General features: G+C 41.1%; 1 protein-coding gene and 1 long non-coding RNA gene across 2 annotated transcripts in view; one reads left to right on the top strand and one right to left on the bottom strand.

The window, feature by feature from the left end:
• Positions 1-26,599, top strand: part of NCK2 (NCK adaptor protein 2) — a 105,858-nt gene that overhangs the window by 60,736 nt on the left and 18,523 nt on the right. The gene's annotated exons all lie outside the window — the stretch shown is intronic.
• Positions 20,868-22,979, bottom strand: LOC110209421 (uncharacterized). The gene is made up of 3 exons (XR_002324815.2): positions 22,789-22,979; positions 22,594-22,665; positions 20,868-21,137 (listed from the first exon to the last, which is right to left on the bottom strand). It is a non-coding gene; the product is annotated as an uncharacterized LOC110209421 (long non-coding RNA).

Below are 26,599 nucleotides of genomic sequence, written 5' to 3'. Positions count from 1 at the left end.
TGTATTTATGTCTCACAGAAAACATTAATGGGGAAAATGTGATTTTAAAATGGAAATCTTACATTACTGATATTCATCCAGATGTAATATGTATAAAATGGCCCATCAAAATTCAGGTTTCTAAAATCAGAAAATAAGTGATGACTAATGTAATACTGACCATGTGATTTGTTTCAGAAGCTAGTACTCTGAAGACTAATTTAAAGGAAGCAAACCATATCATTGCCATCAAGATGATGAAGAGGTAACCTATTTTAAAACTCTCAATTAAAGAATCAAAAAATTCCATTAACCATATGAGGGAATTAGTGAAAGTCACTATATGCCATTTGCAAGTGGTCAAGGAGTAATATTGGACAGGCAGCCAACCCATCCATGGATTTCTTTTTCCTTCATCTGTGAACCTACTGCAGTCTTCTGGAGGGCAACCCAGGAGAATTCCACTAATTTGAATAATAACATGGAATTTTTCTGTGGCATCCAGATGGTGCACTGGGGTTCACTAATATTCATTTCTTATTCACCTATAATAACAATATGGTGATAATAAGTTCATTTAGAGCTTTAAGATTTTCCAAGAACATTACCTTTGTTATCTGATTTGGTCTCACAACAGCCCTAGGATATAGGTGCTATTTTTATCCTCATTTCACAGATGAAGAAAACTAGGCTGAGAGGGGACCAATGACTTATCAAGGGTCACACAGTTCAGGAAATAAATGCTTGAGGCAGGATTTGAACTAGGGTTTTCCTGACTCTTGAGTCTAGCATACTGTGCATTACTTATACATGTTGTACAAAATGATTTTTGGGGGGAGCATGTAAACAACCACAGGTCAGTGACATAAATCAGGAAAAAGCAAACAGAAAATGGTGTTTGGCTGGGCCTTGAAGGAGGCTAAGGGTTCCTAGAGACTGAAGTGAGGAATGTATTCCAGATATAGAAGGACATTCTCCAATATTGCAAGTAAAATACCTTGCAACCGTTATAAATTTCCATATTCTTACATTGTTGCTTATTATTCCCTTAGATCTTTACTTAGGGTCTGGAGCTAATATGCAAATACGAGACCGGAGACAGAATTGTAGATACATAGGTAGATAGACTTTAATATTTGAGTTAAGCTTATTAAGTACTTGCTAAGGGCCAGACTTTATGCTAATGGGAATGTAAATACAAGCAAATAAGACAGTCCCTACCCTCAGGGAGCTCACATTCAAAAGGGGAAAACTACACATTTGCCAGACAGCTGGGTGGTACAGTAGGTAGGGTGCTGGGCCTGGAGTCTGAAGGACCTGAGTTCAAATGTGACCTCAGACATGAGCTATGTGACCCTGGGCAAGACATTTTACCTTGTTTGCCTGTTTCCTCCTTTGCAAAATGATCTGGAGAAGGAAATGGCAAACCATTTTATCTTTGCCAAGAAAACCCCAAATGGAGTCACAGAGTTGGACATGATTAAATCGACAAAAACAACAATATAAGAGCAGGAACAGGGCCAGAGAAAGGGTATCAAGCCAGAAGCAAGGCAGCAGGAAAGGAGAAGTCCTTGTGAGTGAGATGAAATATGACTGGGTCCTAAACAAAATGGTTGTTCCAGGAGGGAATTGTCAAATCAGGAGAGCCAATCTTAGGATGGAGATTTCTCCAGGGGCAGACAGTATAGCAGTTGAAGAGAAGTAGAAGAGTGGGTCCAGATGTGACTCAGGTTAAATAAGGGAAAGATCCTTCTTAAAATGGTTGTTCCCAGGAAGGATCTCAGGACTAGTAATCTCAGGACTAGTAACCCAATGATTGTGAAGGTTCCCACAATACAGATCACAGCCCATCTGTGTGTGTATATCTTGTGTAGCTTGTCTTACATAAGTTCCCCTAACACTATTGTGATACATTCATTCTTTTAAACTAAGGCAATGATGGATTAATATATGATCTCTTTGGTGAATTCAGTCAGTCAAGAAAAGCATCTACTATGTGCCAGGCACTACCATGTGCTGAGTACAAAAAAAGGCAAGGCTCCCTGGTCTCAGGGAGCTCACGGTCTAATTGGGGGGACAACATGCAAACAATTATATTTATTGTTGTTGTTCTTTAGCTGTATCTGACCCTTCATGACCACATGGACCATACTGTTTGTGGGGTTTTCTTGGCAAAGACACTGGAGTGGTTTGTCATTTCCTTCTTCAGCTTATTTTACAGAGTAGGAAACTGAGGCAAACAGAGTTAAGTCATTTGCCCAGGACCACATAGCTGATAAGTGTCTGAGGCTCAATTTGAACTCAGGTCTTCAGGCTCTTTGCCCTGTCATAGTCCTGAGCCATGTAGTTGCCTGTTAGGCAAATAGAGATTAAGTGACTTTGACAAGATCACATAGCTAGTAATCTGAGGCAGGATTTGAACTCAGATATTCCTGACTCCAGGCCCTGTGCTCTGTTCACTACCTCCTAAACAACTAGATTTGAACAAGATATATACATGATAAGTTGGAGATAATCAACTGAGAGAAGGTGCTAGCATTAAGGGAAATCAGGGAAGGCTTTTAGCTAGGATTTAATGGAAGCAGGGAAGACAGGGCAGAGATTAGGATGGAGAGAATTGCAGGTATGGAGAAAGGAAGTGGGGAGGAAATTAGCATTTATTAAGAGCCTGCTGTGTGCCAGGCGCTATGACTTTAAAGATGTTAAATGCTCAGAGTCAGGAAATAAAATATCTTGTTCAAGGAACAGCCAGTGGTGGTGAAAGGGGGACTGTGTAGAGGGGAACAAGGTATGAGAACACCAGAACGATAGCAGGATGACAGGTCCTAAATGGCATCTGTGTTTTTAAGCATAGATCTTCAGTGTCTCGACCCAGAATGTAGAGAAATACTCAGGTGCTTTTGGAGGTTTTTGAGCAAAGTTTTCCATCTGGCTACCCTTCAGTTCACATCATGGTGGCATGTGAGCAGCTTCTGTCCTTCCCTAAGGCTTGCCAAGGAAAGTGGAATCAGTAACTCTGCATGTAAAATTTTAAGAATGGTAAAGCTTCAGGTACATAAGTGAGAACTTGGAGTTACAGTGTTAAAATATGTAATTGTCTTCTAACTTATATAGAACCAGAACAGAGCCCCCACGCTCCAGAATTAGCCTCCCAAAAAAATTCATCCTTGATACTAAAACTCTAAATTCTCATTTGAGCAGTTGTACTTTTTCAGTAATATTAATTATAACTATAACACATTTCTATTTTAAGATTTTCAAAATGCTTTATCACAAATATACCATAAAGTAGGAAAAGTAAATAATATTTGTCTCCATTTTACAGATGAGGAAAAGAGTGGATTAAAGTGCCTTGCCCGTGGTTACACAGCTAGTTGAACTCACTTCTCCAGGCTCCAAGTACAGCACTGCACTGTTTCCACTGTAGGCATTCCAAGCTTTATTGACTTTAACATAGTTGGGTTTTTTTTTAAACAAACAACTAAACCATAAGCTCCATGAAGTGTCTTATCTAAACTTTGCATTTCCTCCAGTGCTTAGCAAGTAGAAACCTAGTAATATTTCTTGAATGAATGGTTAAGTATGTGATATTTACCTTTGTTTTCTAGAATATTTTTTATTTAACTTTTTTCAGTGAACAAAAATCTACTTTCTTTCCTCTCCATTGAAAAAGAAAGAAAAACAGAACTCTTGCAGCAAATATGCACAGCTAAGCAAAATGAATTCCTGCATTGGCAGTGTCCAAAAAAGAGTGTCTCAATCTGTACCTGGAATCTATCATTTCTCTGTCAGGAGGTGGGTAGCCTGTTTCATCGCGAATTCTCTGGAGTCATGGTTAGTCAGTGCATTGATCAGAATGTTTCAAAGTCTTTCAGAGTTGTTCACCTTTACAGTGTTGTTGCAGTATAAAATACCTCCTGTTTCTGTTCACTTCACTTTGCATTGGTTCATACCAATCTTCTCAGATGTCTCTGAAAATATCCACTTCATCCTTCCTTATAGCATGATAGAATTCCAATACCATAATTTGAGGGGCATTTAGGTAGCGAAATAGATAGAGTGCCGGGCCTGGAATCAGGAATATTCATCTTCCTGAGTTAAAATCTGGCTTCAGCCGCTAGCTGTGTGACTCTGGCCAAGTCACTTTATCCTGTTTGCCTCAGTTTCCTCATCTGTAAAATGAGCTAGAAAAGGAAACTAGAAAAGAAGAGTCCAGTACTTTTCCAAGAAAACCCTATAAAGAGGTCACAAAGAATGGGACGCAACTGAAAAATGACTCATTTGTTCATCCATTTATCCAATAATGGGTGTCTACCTTACTTTCCAGGTCTTTGCCACCACACACACACATACAGACACACGTAAGCTACTATAAATATTTTTGTATGTATCGGTTCTTCTCTTTGATCCCTGTGGGCTCTAGGCCTGGTGGTATTATTACTGTGTCAAAGTGTATGCCAAGTTTAGTAACTTTTGGGCCATGGTTCCAAATTGCCTTCCAGAATAGTTGGATCAGGTCGCACCTTTACCAACAGTGCCTCAATGTCCCTGTTTCCCTGCAGCAACTCCAGCATTGATCATTTTCCTTTTTTGTCGGCTTTGCCAATCTGATGGGTATACGATGGAACTTCAGAATTTTTTAAATTTGCGTTTCTCTAATTATTTGGAACATTTTTATATGGCTATAAATAGCTTGGATTTCTTCCTCTGAAAACTTTGTGTTTATGTCCTTTGACCCAATTATCATTTGGAGAAGGCTCTTATGGTTATAAATTTGTTATCAATTACCTGTATTTTTTAGAAATGAGACCTATATCACAGAAATTTGCTACAAAGACATTTTTTCTCAGTTACTTGTTTTCCTTCTCATTTTTGTTATATTGACATGCATGGTATTCAAATACAATTCAGCTGGTTTGTCACAGTTCCTGTGTTGCAAAAGCTGGTCTAATATTCACAGTAAATTTTTTGTGATTCACCGTAGTCTGAACTCATTTTCTTAACTGCTGGGTCATTGTGTTGACCTGCCTGGAAAATCTCACACAGTGGAATGGATGCTGCTTACTATCTGCCTGTGGAAACTTGGTCAAGGTTCTTAACTTCTCTGGGACTCAGTTTCCTTATCTGTAAAGTTATTGGAGCTTGGTTATCTTTATTATGACATCATTCAAGGTATTTCATGTGATTTTGACTTTTCTCTTTACAGTATGGTGCCTCAGTCAAAGTGAGAACTCAGAAAGACCTTAGCTTAAAAAGGCCAAGGTCTGCCACTGCATCCAGGGCCATCTCTGGTCATCCTGATCTGTATTTCACTACAGGACCCAGATGGCTCTGGAGGAGAAAGTGAGGCTGGTGACCTTGCACAGCCCTCCCTCACTGAAATCCAATTCACTTACAAGTCATGGCATCACCTTCCTGATATCAGGGTCATATTTGAGAACAGACAGACAACAAGAAGGGAGCTTGGTAGTTCATTGGCTATAGAGATGAACCTGGGGCCTGGAAGACCCAAGTTCAAATCCAACCTCAGACGCTTCATAATTTTGTGATCCTGGGCAAGTCATTTAACCTCTATCTGCCTGAGTTTTCTCATCTACAAAATGGTGATAATAGTTGTATGTGAGGAAGAAATAAGATATTTGTAAAGTGCTTTGCAAACCTTAAAGCACTATATAAATGGTATTATTAATATGATTGTTATTATGGAGTTTCATCAGATGATCTATAAGGTTCCCTCCAGTCAATAGTCTGGTTTAGAAGTAGCAGAATTAGCAGTTGGTATGAAGGAGTGGGTAGAGAAGGGAGTCAGGCATACTAACCACAAAAAGTAAACAATTGGCAGCCCAATATCAAGGGAAGAAAAGAGAAACTTAAAAGTGGAAGTAGGAACTGTATTACCACCCAGTATGGCATTTTATATTGCCTGGATGGCTGTGAATCATCGAGAAGGCAGGGAAGTGTGTAATGTAATCCACTTTAGGAAGCTTTCCTTCCACAGTGGTTAAAACAAAAAGAGATGTCGGGGCTCTAAGAGGTTAGTTTCAGTTATCTGGACAATTCATTCAGAGAGCAACTTATTCCCTGGCGCTGCCAGATAAATGAGGTGTTACCTAGTTTGCTGCTTCCAAATGACCCTGGGCGCTGAACAATAGGACTCCAAAATCGGGATGTGAAGTTACAGAGCTGGGGCGGCATACTTTGAAACTGGGGAACCATGTATTAAGCTGGTTAGGCTGTGACATTCTGAACATTACATTAGTTAACTCCAGCAGGCAGTCTGGTTTTTAAAAGACTTGGGCATTTATTAGCTGTTTCAAATCCTTTCTATTAGGTACAGGGCCTTTCCTGGAACCATTCCAGATGTGAGGAGAGGAACAAGTAAGACTCATTCTGCCTCGGACTCCTACTAGGTAGTGGGATGAGAAGGAAAAGCTGGGGGGCAGCTGAGGGCTAATGAGATCATGGCAATAGAAGGAAGTGTTCGCTGGGCTCTGGGTCCTTGTCCAGTTCACTGAGGGTGGCAGGGAGGAAGCGGGGAGACCTCCTGGACAATCATTAGTAATCCAGTTGGACCAAACAAAGGAGCTAAAAACCACGCCCTGGGAAAAGTGGTTCATTCTTCTCTGGTTTCAGAATTCAAGTTTGAGGGAAAGGATACATCTGAGATTTACAAATAAACCTAAAAGCACTATCCGTGCTAAAGGAGTATAACAGTTTAAGATGGCGATAAGATATCAACGAGTGAGGGACTCTGTGTGTGAGATAATGCATATGATGTTGGACTGTTGATGCGTTGACACGGTTTTCTCTTTTTGTTATGAGAGGGAGAGGAGGGGGAATACATTGGGAAATATTTGTGCTTTTGTTTAGTCATTTTTAGTTGTGTCTGATTCTTCATGATCCCTTTTGAGGGTTTTCCTGGCAAAGGTACTGGAGTGGTTTGCCATTTTTTTTCTCCAGCTCATTTTATAGATGAAAAAACTGAGGTAAATACAGTTAAGTGACTTGCCCAAGGTCACACAGCTTGGACACTTCTGAGGCTGGATTTGAACTTAGGTCTTCCTGACTCCAGGAAATGTAGATAATCTAAAAACAGAAGATGCAAATAAAAATTTACCTATAGAAAATAGTCAGAAGGCAGCTAGGTGGCACAGTAGATAGAGCACCAGCCCTAAGGTCAAAAGGACCACAGTTCAAATCTGGTCTCAGACCAAACACTTGACACTTACTAGCTGTGTGAACCTGGGCAAGTCACTTAATCTCAATTGCCTAAAAATTAAAAAAAAAATTTTTTTAAATAGCCAGAAAATTCTGAACGGAAAAATGTTCAGAAGGAGATATAGGTAAGTAGGACCGTTTTGTTACCATCATGTTTAATTTAATATATACTTTTCAAAAATTGCATGTAATAGTTCATAGAATTTTTGTTTTTTGTAAATTGAAATGTTCATGCTTTTGACATTTGTTGAGTTGATAATTTAAAAAATGTTGTTTAAAGTTTAAAAAAAAGAAAGAAAGAACATTCTGCTGCAATAGGTAGAGAGAGAATTCTCTGTTCGCCTCACCAGTGGCCCTCATGACAAATGCTGTGGGGGCAGTGACTGCAAAGTCACCAGGTCTCGTCTTAGAGCCCAGAGCCTCTTACAGAGTCAGGTCAATGCACTGATGTTTGTTCGGGTTCTGTCCAAAAGGGAATTGACCTCTCTTTTGCTGCTTTTCTCTTCCTTAAGTAATATAACACAAACTGAGGAGTTTAAAAAGCAGCTGTGAATGGGGTAATACCTTTTTTCAAAATAGTATTTTATTTTTTCCAATTACACATAAAGACATTTTTTATAAATTTTTGAGTTCCAAATTTTCTCCCTCCTTTCCTTCTCTTTCCCCTTCCTAAGGCAGTAAGCAATTTGATATAGGTTATATATATATGTGTAATCATATAAAACATACTGGAAAAGATCTTTAAGGCATATTTTTGTTCCATCCCCTTATTTGGTGAATGAGAAAGCTAGAGACCTACAGAAGCTAAGCCCAGCATCACAAGACTAATTAGTGACAGAGCTAGAACTGTACTCCAGGTCTCCTTTTTCCCAGGATATTGTTTTTCCTTCTATACCACGGTATACATCATTTCATCGTCAATCATTATTACTCTGTGCCGAGCATAGTGCTAAGCGCAAGAGACACAAAGGCAAAAAAAACAAGCAAACAAAAGCATGGTCTCTGCCCTCAAGAAGCTCACGTTATGATGGGGGAGACAACAATAACTAGGTACATAGAAGATATATGTATGATAGATGGAAGGCAATCTGAGAGGGGAAGGCACTAGCGGCTGAGAGGACCAGGAAAGGTCTCCGGCAGAAGGTGCAGGACTTGAGTGAGTCTTGAAGGAAGCCACAGAAGCCAGAATGTGAAAAGCATTCCAGGCATGGAAGAAAGCTCATGCAGAAACATGGAGTTGGAAAATGGGAGTATCGTGTTTGAGAAACTTCATATAGGCCAGTGTGGTTGAATCATAGAGTAGGAGGGGGGAGAGAGAAGGGAGTAAAGTGTAAGAAAACTGGAAAGGTAGAAAGATACCAAGCTTTGAAAAGCTTTAAATGCCAAAAAAAAAAAAAGAGCACTTTACATTTGATTAGGGAGGTAATAGGGAGTCACTAGAGTTCATTGAGCAGGATACGGAGCTACATTTAAGAAAAATCCACTTGGTGTCTGAGTGGAAGTTGGATTGGGATGGAGAGAGGCTTGAGGCTGTTTCCCCCTCTGGACAGTGCTCCACAGCTGTTAAAGGAGGAAAAGCGCTTTTGGAGAATAGAGAATGCATCTCCTTAGAGAACTGGCATGCTCCAGTTCTGGGGGGAAATCTAGTAGGTGTTAACTTCATGACTTTGTCAAGGTTTTCATATAGATCAATACCTGTTATGTTCCTCCTGGATTCTGCCACTGTATAGTCCTTAGCTTACTTGACAGTTTTTATTTCACCTCTAGCATTCTAGCATCATCCTGCAAGTTATCTGATGCTGATACATCTTGGCACTGAAATTGCTGAAGTGGAGGTAACCAATTCAACAGAACTGCAGAGTGGGAGTTAATATTTCTAACAGTAAAGATAATTAAACACAGGAAATAGGCTCTTAAAGAAGGTTGTAAGGCAAGATTCATCAACCTTTCCTAAGGTCATCAGCCCCTGCCCCTTTGGTGGCAGCAGAGATGTGGAATCTTACAGGCAGCATTGAGTCTCACTGGCAGAAGGGACGGGAGTGTGGAAATGACTATTACCCCAAATGCCATCTTGGGCATGTATGCCAAGTTGTCAGACATTGAGGATCCATTGACAGAGTAACAGCTGCGGGTCTGAGGCAGATGGGGTGTGGGGTTACCATTCTATTTAAGGGCTCAGGAGGTCATGTCATGGAGGATGTTGATCATGGAGTAACTGGGAGTGATGATGGAAAGAGTGGACAGAGAGCCGGCATTGTGGTGAAGCAAACTTAGGAGTTTGGGTGGCCAAGAGAGCGTTGTGTTGTGAGCTTAAGGGTTTCTGAGTTGGTTCAGTGTAGGAGGAATGATTCAGAAGTAGTGGGTGGAAGCTTGGAAAGAGTGAGCAAAGAGTGAGTGAGTGATATGGGGGAGAGAATGAAGTAAGTATGGAGTTTGGAAAGTGAGCAGAGAAGGACAAAGAGGAAGGGAGAAGAGGCAGGCAAAGTAAGGGGAAGAGTTAAAGAAGGAGCTGTAATAAGATTTGGTCTCATGCCATTTATCCGAATCATGTATTTCTGAGCTTCCTCCAAGTCTGTTTTGGGAAGAGAGTTCCTGAGAAACAGTAAGAAGACCCAGAGCCCTGGGCATACATGTTTGTGAGTGACACTTGCAAGAATCTTGTTATATAGTCTCTTTCCCCAGTTCTATTTAAAGTTGTTAGGAAGTTGCCTCTGGGAGGATATCAGTCATGGAGAACAACATGGTTGAGAACTCTGAAGTGCTGAAGGAAAGCATTGGCACAGTGGATAGAACCCTGGCCCTGGAATCAGAAGACCTGGGTTCAGCTCCTGTCTGACACTTCTCTTTTATGTGACATTGGATAGTTTTCTCCAAGACCTCAGTTTCCTTATCTGTAAAACGAGAAGTTTGAACCATATGGCCTCTGAAGGCCCTTCCAACTGTCCGTCTATGACCCTGAGATCTTCTGATCAGAAAGATCTGGTGGAGGAAAAGTGGGCAAGACTTAGCAGAGGGGAGGAAATTCTGAGTGAGGAAGAAGAGTCAAAGTTAAGACTTACCATGACTTGAAGATGGCCTTGGTTCATTAAGGATGGCTCATCCAAACCTTCCTCTCACTGGTGGGAAGAAATATACCATCTTTCAAGTGGGAGAGGTGGGAGAGAATAGTCATGGGTTTAATTAGCTGGGAAGAGAGGTGTCCTAGTTGTGAGCAGGTCAGAGGAAAGAGGACAAAATGAGGGTGGTAGTTTGGAAGAAGAAGGCAAAATATTATACTGTGTTTCCATCATTTACCATCCATCCTTTAAAATAATTAATGTTTATTCTTTTGCCACTCTGTGTGTTCTTGAAAGTGTTGTGTCCCTGAATTTAAAAAATCACAGTGTCCTTGTTTCTTCTCAGTTGCAAGTTTTCTGGCCCCTTGAATCACTTTGCAGGAAGATGAAGTTTCCTGAAATTCAGCCATCGACATTTTTTTTTTGCATCCCCTAAGAAGTTTCATTGTTTTGCTAAAGGAAGTAGCAGACCCTCCCACTCCCAGTCAAAGCAGTCTCCAGGGAAGGATTGTTTTCTGTTGGTGTATAACACTTGGGAACCACATTGGCAAGGTAGGTAGGTGGGTGTAGTGAATGAAAGAGCATACACTGGAAAAGAACAATAGGATTATTATCAAGTGGCAGCTTAGATCTTATTAGGGCTATCAAAATGACAGCATTGATTAATGCAGAGAAAAAAATATGTAAGCCATCTTCAGGTTCAAAGCCAACGTAATTTCTCTCAGCAGAACCTCTCACTGAAAAGAGTCACTCAACCAATGAGGTTTGAGGAAACCAACGGAGTTATCAGAAATGAAGCCCTATTAGGATCTGTTAGGGGACACCATTGGCTACTCTGTAGCAGTTTAAACCTCTGTGCCCAGGCCTGCCATGACCTTCCTGGGAAATCCATTCCTGGATCCTGCTGTACCCAGGAGATTATGAAAGGCTTTCCTGCTGGGAATAGGCCTCCCTTCTTTGTTTCAGTTTCATGATGACCCTTCTTCTCCTGTTCTCACTTCCTGGCATAACTTTAAACTGTTCCCTTGTTCTGATTGCCATCCTTTATGGATTCTCTGAGTCCAGCCTGTCTTCTTCACATGTTCCTACATTCAGTCTCCACCTCCCCTTTGGCTCTCCCAGGCTTGTAGAACCTACCCCTATCTTCATATGGCCTAGGGCGCAGAGCTTAGCCTGCTAGGCCACAGGGTTTCTTAATCATTTCTGTGTCATAGACCCCTTTGGCAAGCCTGGTGAAGCCTATGAACTCCTTCTCAGAATAGTGTGTTGAAATGCATCATGTAAAATACACAGAATTACAGAGGAAATAAATTATGTTGACATGCAAATATCAAAATATTTTAAAAACCAAGTTCATGGACTCCAGGTTAAGAACCCTTAGTCTAAAATAAAGGAAGGGAGTAGCTCTAAGATTTTAATAGGCTAGTAAGGTAGACAGTTTTCCTTTCATCAAACTGTCTTTGATTCATCTCAGTGCAAACTGTAGGCTAATGGAAAAACCCAGCAGCAGACATGGAATAACCAGGAGGGCCTCAATAAGAATCAATCACGTTGTACTTGCATGGCTCACTCTGCTGTTTTCACACTGTGTGTATGGGTACATGAGAGAAGAAGGACACAGACCCCCTCCTTCACAGTCACAGCTGGGGCTGTCCAGTTCCACTCTGACTGTAGCACTCATTCTTCCCTTTATAACAACACACTTGCCTGTTCTCCTCAGCATTTGGTCCCTCTCTGTTCACGTTTTGCAAACACCACACCACAGCTGCTCCATTCCCCCTTATTGCTCTCTGTCCCCAGTTATTGCTCACTTTTTCCATGTCCACTGTCTAGGGCAAGGCAAGTGCCTAGGCTCCCAATCACAGAAGCAGCAGATAGGGGAGGAGATGATAGAGTCAATAACAGAGAGAGAGAGAGAGAGAGAGAGAGAGAGAGAGAGAGAGAGAGAGAGAGAGAGAGAGAGAGAGAGAGAGAGACAGAGAGAGAGAGAGAGAGAGAGAGAGAGAGAAGAGAGAGAGAGAGAGAAAGAGAGAGAGAACAAAAACCTAAAAAGACCTACAAGTTTTATGCAGCCATCCGTGTGTTTGGGGTTTTCTTGAGTGGGGTACAACACTTCTTTTTTCCTTTTTTCATCCTTCAAGGCTATTATGGGCATTTTAAGTGTACCCCATCATTATTATTATGGGGCATTAACTATTACAATAGTATGATGAGTGAGATCCAAAACAGGGTGACACATTTCACATTTTTCAAGAAAGGCTTATCTGTGCCTTTCATTCTCACATATCAAAGCCAGATATTATCAACACATGAGCCAAATAAGCCCATCCTTGTAACCAAGAAAACCAGTCGAGCAAAATCACAAGACATTGTGATGTACACTCACAGAACATGTAATATTATATGCTCATGGTCTCTACCCCTCCTCCCTTGCAAAAAAAACCAAACAAACTTCCCACACCTCTTTGTTCTCTCCAAGGTTAACTTTGGTCAGCTTGGTGGCTCAGTGGATAGAGTGCTAAAGCTGGAAGTTCAAGAAGGCCTGAGTTCAAATCCTCTCCAAGACACTAGCTGTCTAACCCTACCTAAGGCACAATCTCTCTGACCCTAAGTTTTCCTTTCTGTGAAATGGGAATAATAATAGTACTTATTTTCAGGATTGTTATAAGGTTAAAATGAGATAACTTAGGTAAAGCATTTTGTAAACCTTAAATGCTAGTTATTATAATTAATCAACATTTGGTTTTACCAAGCAGGGTGACTAACCTGGGCCTTGTGCCCCCAAGGATGCCACTATTCTGGTCCTCTTATATCGTCTCACATGATCTGTTGCTTTTTTCACCTAAGCATAAACAACAATAATGGTCCTTTGCCTTCAAGGAACTGACATGCTAATGAAAAACTGAATAGTTCTTTGTGAACAAAGGAATGATGATAATAATGATGACTAGCATTTATGTAGTGCTTTAAGATTTGCAAATTTCATTTTTAAAAAATGCATTAAACCTGCAAAAAAATAAAAAGAAAAAAACTATTTTAAAAATTTGCAAATTTCTTTAATCATTATCTCCTGTGATTCCTACAACAAATCTACAAGGTAATTGCTTTTATCCCCATTTTACAGAGGAAGAAACTGAGGCTCAGAGAGATTAAGTGATTTGCCCAGGATCACACATGCAGTGTCCAAGGAAAAATTCCAACCCAGGGCTTCCCAATTCCAAGTCCTGTATTCTGTCTACTACCTTATGCTGCTTCTCATGTCTCTTAACTTAAATGCCATCAGTAGTTAATTAATCCCTTAATAATCCCAACTACAATGGCCTTCTTTTTCAGCCTCTGTCATCATTGATCCTCCATTGGTATTAACACAGTTGCTGGGTTCTCCTCCTACCTTTCCAGCTGTTCTTTCTCTTATTTGGAACTCAAAATGGGGCTTCCCCAAAGTTGTCTCCTTAGCCTCTTCATTTCTATCTATTGGCAATCTTATTTATGTACCCCCGCCCCCACATGTGGTCTACCACACTCCTGAATAAGCCTTGAATGAGATTAAAATGTAATTAGTTTAACAAATAAAAATGCAATAAAATATGGATAATATCGCATTTTAAAATGAAGTCACCATGCATCCACAAGGATCCTTATGTACCAATTAGTGGCCTGTATTTCTATTTGAGTTTGATACAATTGATGGAGATGATTTATCTTTGTGTCCCAATACAGAGTCTTGTACATAATAGGCAGTGAAATATTTGATGAATTTTATTGAATTAGACTTCCAAATCTACCTCTAAGCTTCACGTCTGTATTTCTCTTTTTTTGTTGTTTTTTTGTTTGTTTGTTTGTTTTAGGCAGTGGGGGTTAAGTGACTTGCCCAGGGTCACACAGCTAGTAAGTGTCAAGTGTTTGGTCTGAGGCCAGATTTGAACTCAGGTCCTCCCGACTTCAGGGCCGGAGCTCTATCCCCTATGCCACCTAACTGCCCTTTTCATGTCTCTGTATCTAATTGCCTATCTCTTTATGTAAATGTCCTTTTGTCATCTCAAGATCAACCTGTCTAAACCTGAAGTAATTATCCTGCCCTCTAAGTCTGGTTCATTTCTTACTATGTCTGTCAGTGGTACTGCCATGTGTCAGTCTCCCATGTTTGAAATCCCACCATTAACTTTTTTCTTCCCTTTTTACCCCCAACCAATTATCAAGTCTTACTTCTACCTCTGAAGCATATTTCAAACCCACCCCCTCCTCTCAATTCCCATAGCCAATATCCATTACAAATCTTTATTATGTACCCCATTACAAACCTGCCAAGACTATTATAACAGTTTTCCTGACTTCAGTATTTGCCCTCTTGTATTTCCTTATACAAAGAACTGTAATGACTTTCTCTGCTCAAAAACTCTCCATGGCTCCTGTAGTCTACTGAGTCAAGTTTGTCATCTTTTGGCATGCAGAGCCCTTCGTTGTCTGACAACATCTTGCCTTTCTGGACCCACATATCCCAACTGCTTATAGGACATTGCTGCCCAGCATCACCTCAAGCTCAACATTTGGTTGAGTTGAGTAGTTTTCAGCCTATGTGGGGTTTTCTTGGCAAAGATACTGGAGTGGTGAGAAAACTGAGACAGACAGGGTTAAGTGACTTGTCCAGGATCACCAACTAGTAACTGTCTAAGCCTGGATTTGAACTTACTCGGACTTCCTGACTCCAGGCCTGGCACTCTACCTACTGTGCCACCTAGCTGTTCAACATAACTAACAGCAAAACTATCTTTCTTCCTGTGCCTGGTGTGCCTCTTTATTATCTATGTCAATGGCGCCACCATTCTCTTAGTCTCCTAGGGGTAAAATCTTGGAGCGATCTTTGAGTCTTCCCTTTCCTGTAGCTCTCATATCAAATTAATTATCAAGTTCTAATTACCCAAATCCAGCTTTATATTGCTGAGTGCCATGCCCTCTGTACACCAGAAAACTGGACTATTCTCTAGACCCCAAAATATAACCTATACCCTCCTGCCTCCTTGCCTTTGCCAATGTTGTCCCCGATGACTATGTCCACCTTTCCTGCTTTTCTGCCCAATTCCTATCAGTCATTTCAAATACATCTCAAGTTCTTCTAGTAATGACTTTCCTGCTTAGACCTTACAGGGCATTTTTGTTTTGTTTTGCACCTCTCTTACTTATATGTAGTGTTATAGCTATCTGGTTTTGTATCTTAGCTCCCCTCCCCCTCCCCCTGCAGACTCCATGAAGGCAAGGACCATATCTTGTTTAAATTTTGTATCTGGCCTAGCATTTAGCACAGTGCTCTGCAAACATTAGGGACTTGATAAATGTTTGTTATAAATTCTATAGACAGTTCATCCTCTCTATTTCTTTTGTGAAAGAATTGTTATCTACCAGGGCAGGTAAGTAGTGCAGTGGATAGAGCTTTGACCTTGGAGTCAGGAGGACCTGAGTTCAAATCTGGCCTCAGACAATTGACACTAGTTGTGTGACCCTGGGCAAGTCACTTAACCCTGACTGCCTTACCAACAAGGAAAAAAAAAAGAATTATTATCTACCCTAAACACTGCTTGTCAGCCCTACCTGGTTGTCCCTCATAGTAGATATTTAATATATGCTTGTTGACTGACTGACAGACTTAACCTCTGACTTGTAAGATCACAGAAAATGTATCAACAAAAGTGGTAGGATTTTGACCTGGCACCAGAAAAAGGAGCAGGAATTTAATAGGATCACAGATTTAAAGCTGAAATGGACTTGGCATGTTATCTAGTCCAATCCTTTCATTTTGCAGATGGGGAAACTGAGACCCAGAGAAATGAAGAGACCCACCCTGGACCCAGAACTATAAGCAGAGCTAGGATTTGAATCCAGGACCCCTGACTCTAACTTTGGCTCTCTTCCCATAGTTCCATTCTGCTGGTAAAGAGGAGGAAATGATACCATTCAAAGTATGGTAGATGAGTTACCAAGGCACAAAACATGGCCAAGAATAGTTTGTAGTGGCTTCTGGGAGCCAAGATGGTGGAGTAAGAAGTTGCTCTCACCCTCCCTTATTGACTTCTGAAAGCCCAGAAAATATCATTCCAGGAGAAACCCTGGAACAGCTGAACCAGCAGAAAGATGGGGTGCAATAGTCTTATAGCACAGGAGGTTTGGGGGATTAATGAGACAGGAGGTTTGGGGGATTAATGAGAAAGGCCCCTCTTGCTCTGGGAGGTGGGGAGCAGTACAGAATGGAAGGCATCCCAGCAAGCTAGCAGAAAGGCCGCATCTCAGCGTACCAAGGGGGAATCCTGAACCCCAGGGTGGAGCAGGCAAGCACCAACACCAAAACCCCTTAGTACGGGCAGGGGAATTGGTGGTAACCGGCTTGGAAAACCACCACGTGCCACAATGTTCTTTGGCAGCCAAGTCTCCCAGTGCCTCAGCAGAACTCTGGGAAGCACAACTCCAAGAAGGAAAGCTTTGGGCTGAGAGACATCCTGCATCAGTGAAACATCCCTATGCAAGGCCTGGGTGAGGAGCCAAAGAAAAGAGTGAGGAATGGGTGAGTTGGAGCCAAAGAAAGGAGTGCAAGGCCTGGGTTAGCAGGCATCCTCCAGGCTCCAGACTCCTCACCCCTACCTAGAGCTCCAGTGTTGCTGATTCCAGCCCAACACCATGTAAACTGCCAGAACCCTACAGCCTCCAATTGCCAGCACCTGAGGCCCCAGCACATAAAGCCAATGACCATGCCCTGTGCTCCCAGCACAAGAAGCTTGGGTCAGTGCCCTCTGCTCCCCAGCAGGAGAGCTCAGTTTTTTTAAAGGTCAGGAAATAAGCAAACACCATGGAGCAAAAAGAAACATACAATGACCCTAGATTCTTGTTATGGGGACAGGGAAGATCAAGGCAGAAATTTAGAAGAAGACAACATCTGAAACCTCAAAAGGGAATATGAACTGATCTGAAGCCCTAAAAACCTTCTTGAAAGAGCTCAAGAAGGATTTTTAAAAAGAATAATTTGTAGCCCAGTTTGGAGCAGAGTGATGGGGAAAAGGTTAGAAAGCTAAGTTGAGACCAGAGTAGGTGAAAAATCTCTCCACGACAGGCTAAGGAATCAAAACTTTATCTGACAAGCAGTAGAGAGACTGGCAAGGGTTTGGAACAAGTAAATGGCATGATGAGAAGAGTGCTTTGGGAAGTTTAATCTGACAGTGATATACACAGTGGATTGGAGAAGGGAGAAATTGGAAGTGGGGAGACCACTGAAGAAGTAGCAGCTGTCCAGGCAAAAGGTGAGTGATAAAGGCCTAGCTGAGGATGGTGGTAATGGGAATGGGTGGTGCAGGAAACAATAAGAAGGAAAAAATAGAACTTGGTAACTGAATTTTGTGGGTGAAGAAAATCTGAAGTCTCAGTTTACTTATCCATAAGATAAAGGGATTGGATAAGACCGGTATCTTGTCCAGCTCTAAAATCCTAAGATCTTGATATAAATGATATTGCAATCTCTTGGGCATATACCTGTAGCCACCCAGTTGCTAGGTGTCTGTAGTAAAGAGAGTTTTTCCAAATGCATAACTAGCTGGTACCAGATCCTGACAGCCCTCCTGAAAGAGGTTTGGGGCCTTTTTTTTTTCTGGAAAATGAATGGTTCTTATTATAGGGGATATACACCACCTGGATTTCTTTATTTGCCTCTTCCTTCTTTTCAGACAGTTTGATGATGTATTTCATCATTCCCTTCTGTGTCTATTTCACACCTGGCTGGAAACAATCCCTACAGGACGCTTAGAAAGGCAGGTTTCCCCACTACCTTGCCGTCTGACTTGGGGCAAGTCATTTTATCTGAACTTCAGTTTTGCTTTCTGTAAAATGATGGGGGGAGGGGTTGGCATCTATCTTGGAAAAGCAGGGGTTTTTTTAGGAGAGGCTACTTCAGGAGTGCTTTTGGGAGTCTATCATGGACCCCTTGGGCAATCTAGTGAAGCCTGTGAATCCCTTCTCAGAAAGATATTTTAAATCTGTAAGACAATGGATTACAAAGAAAATCAATTATACTGAAATACAATTATCAAAATATTTTAAAAACCAAGTTCATGGACTGCAAGTTAAGGACCCCTGAAGTGGAAGTGGGAAACAGGGACAAAGTTATATCATTTGGGAATGAGTGCTGGGGTTGGTTTGTCTATTGTTTTATTTTGTAATTTTGTCACAATTAAATCTTTCATTGTTTTCAGAAATAAAATAAGAGAATTAGGCTAGGTGAACTTCCTATTACCAACAGTCTTCAAACTTTTTGATCTCACACCCCTATCAGTAATAATTTTTGAGCATATCCATATATATATATATATATATATATATATATATATATATATATATATATATATATATATATATGTATGTATGTATGTATGTATGTATGGACGTATTTACACATACACACATACCCCACACACACGGTCTCAAAAGTCTCAGTGCAGCTATTATATAGCTTATCTCCATTTCAACTACAATCTCCATCTTTACTGCCTCCCCCAGATGTGCAAACTTCCAACCTCTTCCTTCCTATCAAATAGCTTACAGCTGCACTAAGACTTTTGGGGATGCTGTGTGTGTGTGTGTGTACGTGTGTGTACACATGGGATATGCTCAAAAATAACTTAAAGCTGCACTAAGACTTTTGGGACACCATATGTATTTATTTATATAAGTATGCTTGTACTACTAGTCTAATGATTATATTAAAAACATTTCAAATATAAACTTTAAAAGGATGAGATAATAGTAAAATAATATTTGATCCTTAGTGTCAATAGGGAGCCTCTGATGTTTATTGAGTAGGGGAGTGACATGGTTAGATATGCTCTTTAGGAAAATCATTTTAGCATGTGTGTGGAGGATAGATTCGAGTGGAGAAAAATTTAGGGGCAGGAATTAGCAATCCATTGGAATAGTCTAGGTGATAGGTGATGAGGAGCTAAATTAGGGCAGTGGCTGGGTGAGTAGAGAGAAGGGGAGAGATAAGTGATGTTTTTAGATAGAAATGACAAGATTTGGACACTGATTGGGTATATATGGCGAGAGGATGGGGAGTTAAGGATGACATCAAGGTTGTGGAACTGGTGCCCTTGACAGAAATAGGGAAATTCGAAATAGGGGTTTTAGGGAACTAATGGTGTGGTGAGGTAGACCATGCAGATCCAAATCCGTCCATGCCTACTTAACCTATGTTATTCACCCTGTCCCATGAAAAATGAAAAGAAGGATGGTCAATGCTTATTCACTAGACAGAGCCAGCTAAGGAGGGCCTGCTCTAGGCACAAGGTAATCTGGGGGTATGCTGGAACTAGCTGATGGTTAAATCTTCAGTGTGAGCATTTATATGTCAGAGATGACAAATGCTACACATCATTTGATTTATTATTATGTAGATTGTTTAGACTTGAGAAAGTGATAGAGAAAACGTTAATAATGCAAATTAAACTGAAAAGTATGTTGATCACACATATTCCCTCTGGGAGAGCTGGTTTTCAAACATTTGACAGCACACTTAGACTGCTGGGGGTGGGAAAGGTGAAAAATTTTTCAGCGGTGCCTGTGCACTAGTTGGTGTAGGTGCCAAGGCTGAGGTTAGTTTATAACTGTCCTGAAAGGGACCACAGTAGGGCAGGGAGTTTGCACATCTGGGGGAGGCAGTGGAGCAGGAGATTATGATTGGAGAGAAACCCTAGGAATAGTTATAGAGATAATGGATTGTGACATGTCTTCTCATCCTCTGATTGGTTGATTGCATCACTCTAAGGCTCCTGCCATGGCCCCAACTTTGTAGATCACTTATCTAAACTTCAATTACTAATAGAGCTATCCAAAAGTACAACCGGTTGCCCAAGATAAAAGTGATCTTCCCCATCCTTAAAATAGAGTCTGGATGTCAATTTATCAGGGATATCGTAAAGGGAACTCTCATTAAGCTATGGATTTCACACAGAGGTTCCGAAACTTATTTGGCCTACTGAAGTCTTTAAAAAAAAAATTACTTGGGGCAGCTGGGTAGCACAGTGGATAGAGCACTGGCCCTGGAGTCAGGAGGACCTGAGTTCAAATCCTGCCCCACACACATAATACTTACTAGCTGTGTGACCCTAGGCAAGTCACTTAACCCCAATTGCCTCACCAAAAAAAAAGTACATTAAAAAAAATTACTCAGTGCCCCCCTGGAAATCACTTTCTTTAACCCTTTAATGTTTTTTTTTAAAAGTTGCATCGTTTCAAAAAAATATACATTTTTTTAAATGACACATCTTAAATTTATTTATTGTAAATTTGTGGGGGTTTTTCCTGCATTGAAACTTTGATGATGCAATATTGCATCATGTAACTGTATAGTATCATGTTGTAAACAAGTTATTACATGCACATATTCCTGCTGATGTATGCTGGACTTCCCGACTATGTGTGGCATGCTTGCCTGCCAACACTTGCTTTTCAGACCTGTCAGAGGATTTGGAAAATAATGCAATCACTATGACTTTGACTCTGCTGCACAATAGATGAAATGTGTACAAGCGGTTTTTCAAAATTTTCTTATTTTCTCTTCTTTCCTTATGCTTCCACCTTATTTTTATTCATGCCCCCAGTTGCACCTAAGGCTACTACTGCCCCCCCTGGATCATTCCAGCACCCCCCAAAGGGGTATCTATCCCAAGCGTATGAAGACGTCCTCCATTAGAATGGGTGCATGAGAACAATTTGTTCCAATGGCCATGAAGGCAGCTGAAGCAAACATTGTAGAGCACTTGGAGCTTGGTCAGACATGCAGAGGTCATCAGCTGCATCCCAGGCCATGATCACTCATCTTGACTTTTATCTTGCCACTGGACTTCAGTGAGTCTGGAAGAGAGAGTGAGGCTGACAACTTTATACATGTAAATCCTTACATAAATCCAATTCATGCATGAGTCAAGACATCACCTTGTGATGTCATTGGTCCTATTCAAAAATGAGGGACAAAACATTTATGTAGCATTTAAAAGGTTTACAGAGCATTGTAAATACATAGGGTGCCCCAAAAGTCTTAGTGCCGTTTTAAACAATGTAAGCTGTGACAGCTTAAGCTATTTAAGCTTAAAATAGCAAAAGTCAGTGCAATTTTAAGCTGCTATAGTTTAAAGCACATAAAATGACACTAAAATTTTTAGGATGCCCCATAGGGAATCTCACTGTAGTCCTACCAGGAAGGTTACTATAGGCATGATTATACCCCATTTTTCAGAGAGTATCAGAGAGACTGAGCTACTCATCCATGGTAAGTTACCCAGATGCTTTTTTTCTAACAAACCTGGAAACTAATATGGAGACTCACAAGTGTGCAGTAAAAGCATATTCTAAAAGTAACTTATTTTTCAATGAATTTGGCTTTTCAGAGACTACACAATTTCCTTTTATCCTTCCATTGTTGTTGTTCAGTCATTTTCGGTTGTGTCTGATTCTCTGTGATGTCATTTGGGGTTTTCTTGGTGAAGATACTGAAGCGTTTTGCCCTTTCCCCCTCCAGCTCATTTTACAAATGAGGAAACTGAAGCAAACAGGGTTAAGTGACTTGCCCAGTGTCACACAGCTTGAGACATGATTTGAACTCAGGAAGATGACTCTAGGCCCAGCAATCTATCCTCTGGGCCCCTTAGCTGCGCTTTTATTTTCCCAACAGCCCTGTCAGAAAGAGTTTTAAAAGGCAGTACACTTTCATGTAAACTCATAGAATGTTAGAGCTAAGAGAAACTTTAAGGATAATCCTCACATTTTATGGATGAAGCTCATTAGGCTGACGTGACCTGCTCAGTTCTCACTTAATTGAGATCATAAGCTGAAAGCAGAGCCCATATCTCTCTAGGTATTATAAGCAAAGTGCCTTGAGGCTGTCGAGTAAATGATGCTAAAGTATGCGTTGCACAGGAAATCAAGTATTAATTAGAGTGAATAGAGTATATTAATAACAAGAGGTAACCCTCCCCCATCCTACATCCACTAATGTCAGCACTGTAAATGGAAACTAGAAGGCTAGGGCAGGAGCTATTTTTGTTGTAACTTGAGGGTAGGTCCAGGAGCAGCCACGAATATACTACTGAGCGGTTTGGGTTGTTTCCACGTGTGTACGACAAATTTTAAAGCCTTCTTCTGGAAGATGGAAGGTGGTATTGATTGATGAAGTACTTTACCAGTGTAGACAGTGGGAGGTTGTTTAATTAAAACAGAGTAGTAGTGTGTGTATTACATCAAACATTTATTTTAAATCTGAAAACTTGGGTAAGGAGAATTAATGCGTTCATGCTGGAGTGCACTTACTTACTGGGGATTAATGACGCTGGGTGAGCTGGTGATTATTCATTTTCCTTTGAATACGTTACTCTGAGAATACATTCTAAATATAAAAAAGTTAAAATTAAAATTAAAAAAAGGAAAAAGATTCCAAGAAGGAAATCTGTTGTGTGGAAATCTGGCAAGTTCCCGTTCACCACGCTGAATTACTCTTTTGTTTTCTGACCTGGAATATGATCTTCAGCTGAAACTGGGTCTCTGGTACTGATTAACATGATGATGACCCCATTCAGATGACCAGGAGACAGATGGCAAATGGAGGGTGCTGTGTATAGCTCTGGACCTCTATCCTACTTTGGTCATGACACCGAGGAATTCCAAAGGGTCCAGAAAACTGTGGAAGGTGCCTCTTAAGAGGGAGTGCTGGGAGGACTGTTCTTAGAAGGGCAGGAACTAAATTAAAAACAGAACAATGAGAGGAAGAGGTGGTTGTTAATGGAGAGGAGTGTGATTCCTAGGATACATCTAGGTGATTTCAAAACCAGAAGAAAAGTGGGGAGAAATCAGTCAAACTTGGGTCTTGTTAACAAATGGAAACAATTAAACTGTGCAGGAACTTTTTTTCTTTGTGTTAAATTCAGATAAACCAGTGTACATGAGAGAACACAAGGCCTGTTAACTACAAACAGGAAGGCAAGGCAGTTGATCCAGAGAGCAGGAAGTTAGCAACTCCAGTCTGAAGCCGTCAGAAGGGCCTAAGCCTCTTTCTCAGTCCAAGGCTGATTGCAGTCCTTAGAAACAGGGATGCCCCATACTTCTGAGCTAATGTTCTTCAAGTAGCCTTTATAGCCTAGGTGGCGGTCCAACTCTTTGTGACCCCATTTGGGGTTTTCTTGGTAAAGATACTGGAGTGGTTTACCATTTCCTTCTCTAGCTCATTTTACTGATGAGGAAACTGAGGTAAATACAGTTAAGTGACTTGTTCAGGATCACACAGCTAGTAAGTGTCTGAGGCCAGATTTGAACTCGGATCTTTCTGACTCCAGGCCCAGCACTCTACCCACCGAGCCACCTAGCTGCCCCATAGCCTAGGTGTATAGAGTTGATAAATTATCTTTGCAGAAATGAGCAAGAGGGCCTGATGAAATCTTCTTATGGTAAAGCAATGAAGTTTCAGGGGGTTGGTCACCTGGACAGCTTTCCTTGTGTGTCTGTGATAATCCCCCTCAGAATTTTATGTATACCTAGGGAAGTCTTTCTTTGCTGTGTTTAGAGTTGCCTGAGGACTTAGGGACAGAGACCACCATAGGACTAGGGGATGAAGAATTTGTGTCACATGGTCAGTAACAGCTGTGTCCTTGATAATATCATTTGAGTCCTCCCAATTCTCCTTGGCCTGCGGGAGTCAGAAATGTCAGGACCTTAACAGTCAGAGGTTTCAGGTCCCTGGCACAACTGGAACGTGGTTTTTTGGCAAACAGTCAAGATAGTGAGATAAAAGGGAATGAGCCAAATATAAGAAAATATCTGGGTGACAAGTCCAAAAGGGAAATTTCTCCAAATGAAAGTTCATCATAGTGGGATGCCTGATGACTACAACTGTGGATGTAATCACAATTAGGGACTTAAGAGAGTGCTTCAAAATTAGTGGTGGAAAAATAGGGTCTATGTGCTGGGAAGATGGGGGAAAATGGCATCTCTGGAGCTTTCCCAGCCATACCTCACCTCCTGCTGATGTAGTGCTCAGTGCAAGCCTGGCCCAGGGAAGCTCCCCAGCCTCCTGACACTCCTCAAACACTCAGGGAGGATACATGAGTGAATAAGCATGCTCTTTAATCCAGCACTTCACAAAATCTTAATACTATCTGCTGGGAATATTACTTTTTTATTTTCCCAGAGAAAAGCAAAATGGACTTTAATATAAGACTTTTGCACCCCAGAGTGCACAAAGTGCCTGTATGTTAGTCTTCGATGACAGCTTAAATGAAAAGGAAATCAGGCCTTAACAAATAATAATAATAATAATAATAATTAATAATAATAGCTGGTATGTATGTGTTGCTTTAAGGTTTATAGAGCACTTCACAAATATTATCTCATTTGACCATCACAACAACTCTTTAAAGTAGGTACTACCTAACCTAATTTACAAATGAGGAAACTGAAATAAAGAGAGATGATGTAACTTACCAAGAGTCCCTGCCAGAGGCAGGATTTGAACTCAATTCTTCCTGCCTCCAAGTCCATCAAGCTGCCTCACTTGATTGATAGCTCAGAGGACCAGGTCCCAAAGTCAGAAGAAGGGAAAAAGGCATGGCCAGGTTAAATGTTTACCACTATCTTTTCTATTATCTCGTGTTCCTTGCTAGCAGAACTCCAAAGCAAATCCTTTCTAGCAAAGTAAGTTTTCAGTTAGAATAAACTTGTGTTCTGCTTCTGGATCCAGCAATGACTTCCTGTGAACTCTGGTCAGTTCGATGAATATCTCCGCAGCTCAGTTTTCCTTAGGTTCCCTCTGCCTCTGTCTCTGTCTCTCTGCCTCTGCCTCTGTCTGTCTCTACCTCTGACATGTGCACACATATGCACACATACACACATACTCACATATGAACTGAAGTTCGTGAAGTTCCTTCCTCAGCATTGTGAAGATCAAATGTAGTCTGACCCCCTAGTTTACAGATAAAGATGTTGAAGCCTTGGAAAGCTAAAAGGCTTATGGAAGGCCATATGAGTAGTAAGGGGCAGTGCTGGGATTTGAACCCAGGCTCTCTGACTCCACATCCAGGATTCTTTCTATGACATCCCCCTGCCCCCCATCTATCTCTGCCTGGAACACAGGTTCATAAATTAGAGCTAGGAGAGACCTTTGTGTTCAATTCCCTCATTTTACAGCTGTGGAAACTGAGGCTGAAAGACATGAAAGGAACTTGCCTGAGGTGACACAGCTGGTAAGTGTCTGAGGTAGGACTCAAACCCCAGTTTTCTTCATTCCAAGTCCAATATTCAGTACACTCTGTCATGTGATCTCTTGTAGATATCTCTAATTCAACATGTCCATAATGGAAGTAGTTCCTTTTAATCCCTAACCAATGCCTCCTTATCTGTTTTGGTCAAGGGTACCACCTGTCTTCCAGTCATCCAGGTTCACATCCTACGAATCAGCCCTGACTCTTCCCTTTCTCTTACCTCTCATATCTAAGTGCTTGCCAAGGTTTTGACACAAACTCTCTCACGTATGCCCCCTTCGCTTACCCTAGTTTGGGCCCAAATTACCTCTTGCCTGGACTATCTCCCTAGCCTCCTAACTGGTCTTCCTCTCTTTAGTTCCTCCCCTATCCAGTCTATTCTCCACATAGCTGCCAAATTGATATTCCTAAAAGGCAGGTCTAACTATACCAGTAACATAAAACTCAAATAAAAATGGGAACCACTAAATAGTACATGAGGATACCTGCCACCTGTATATTGACTTAGGAAACCATGCATATTTATGTATTTCTTTTTTTAAATTAATATATCAACACATTAAAATCAGATAGGAATTACATTTTAATATGATGCAGGTTGCACTTGGGAGTGTTGTGGGCCAGCAACCACTGAACAATCACTCCCATGCTTCAGAGGATTCTCTAGCCATCCACTACCTTTGTTGTTTTGTCCTTCATCCTGGAAGAGACCAATAGTATCAGGAGGGTGATGTCTTGACTTACAAGTGAATTGGATTGAAGTGAGGCAGGGCTGTGCAAAGTTGCCAGCCTCACTCTTTCCTCCACATTCATCAGAGTCCATTGGCAAGGCATAGGTCAAGATGACTACATTTAGGATAAAACACAAACATCTCTTTAGCATTTAAAAGCCTTCACCATCTGTCTCTCCAGGCTGAATACATACTACTTCCTTCCACCTACTCTAGATTCCATCTAAACCAACCTACTTCCTGTTCCCCACATAAAATACTCTTATCTTCTGCCTTTGTGACTGCTATGCACAGACTGGTCCCCAAGCATGCAAAGTTCTCCCTCCCAACCTCTGCCTCT

The sequence above is a fragment of the Phascolarctos cinereus genome, unplaced genomic scaffold, assembly GCF_003287225.1.
Source record: "Phascolarctos cinereus isolate Bilbo 61053 unplaced genomic scaffold, phaCin_HiC Scaffold_7;HRSCAF=346, whole genome shotgun sequence".
In the NCBI taxonomy this organism is placed as follows: Eukaryota; Metazoa; Chordata; class Mammalia; order Diprotodontia; family Phascolarctidae; genus Phascolarctos; species Phascolarctos cinereus.
The sequence above is the reverse complement of the archived record's forward strand: the minus strand, read 5'-3'. Positions and strand labels throughout refer to the sequence as shown.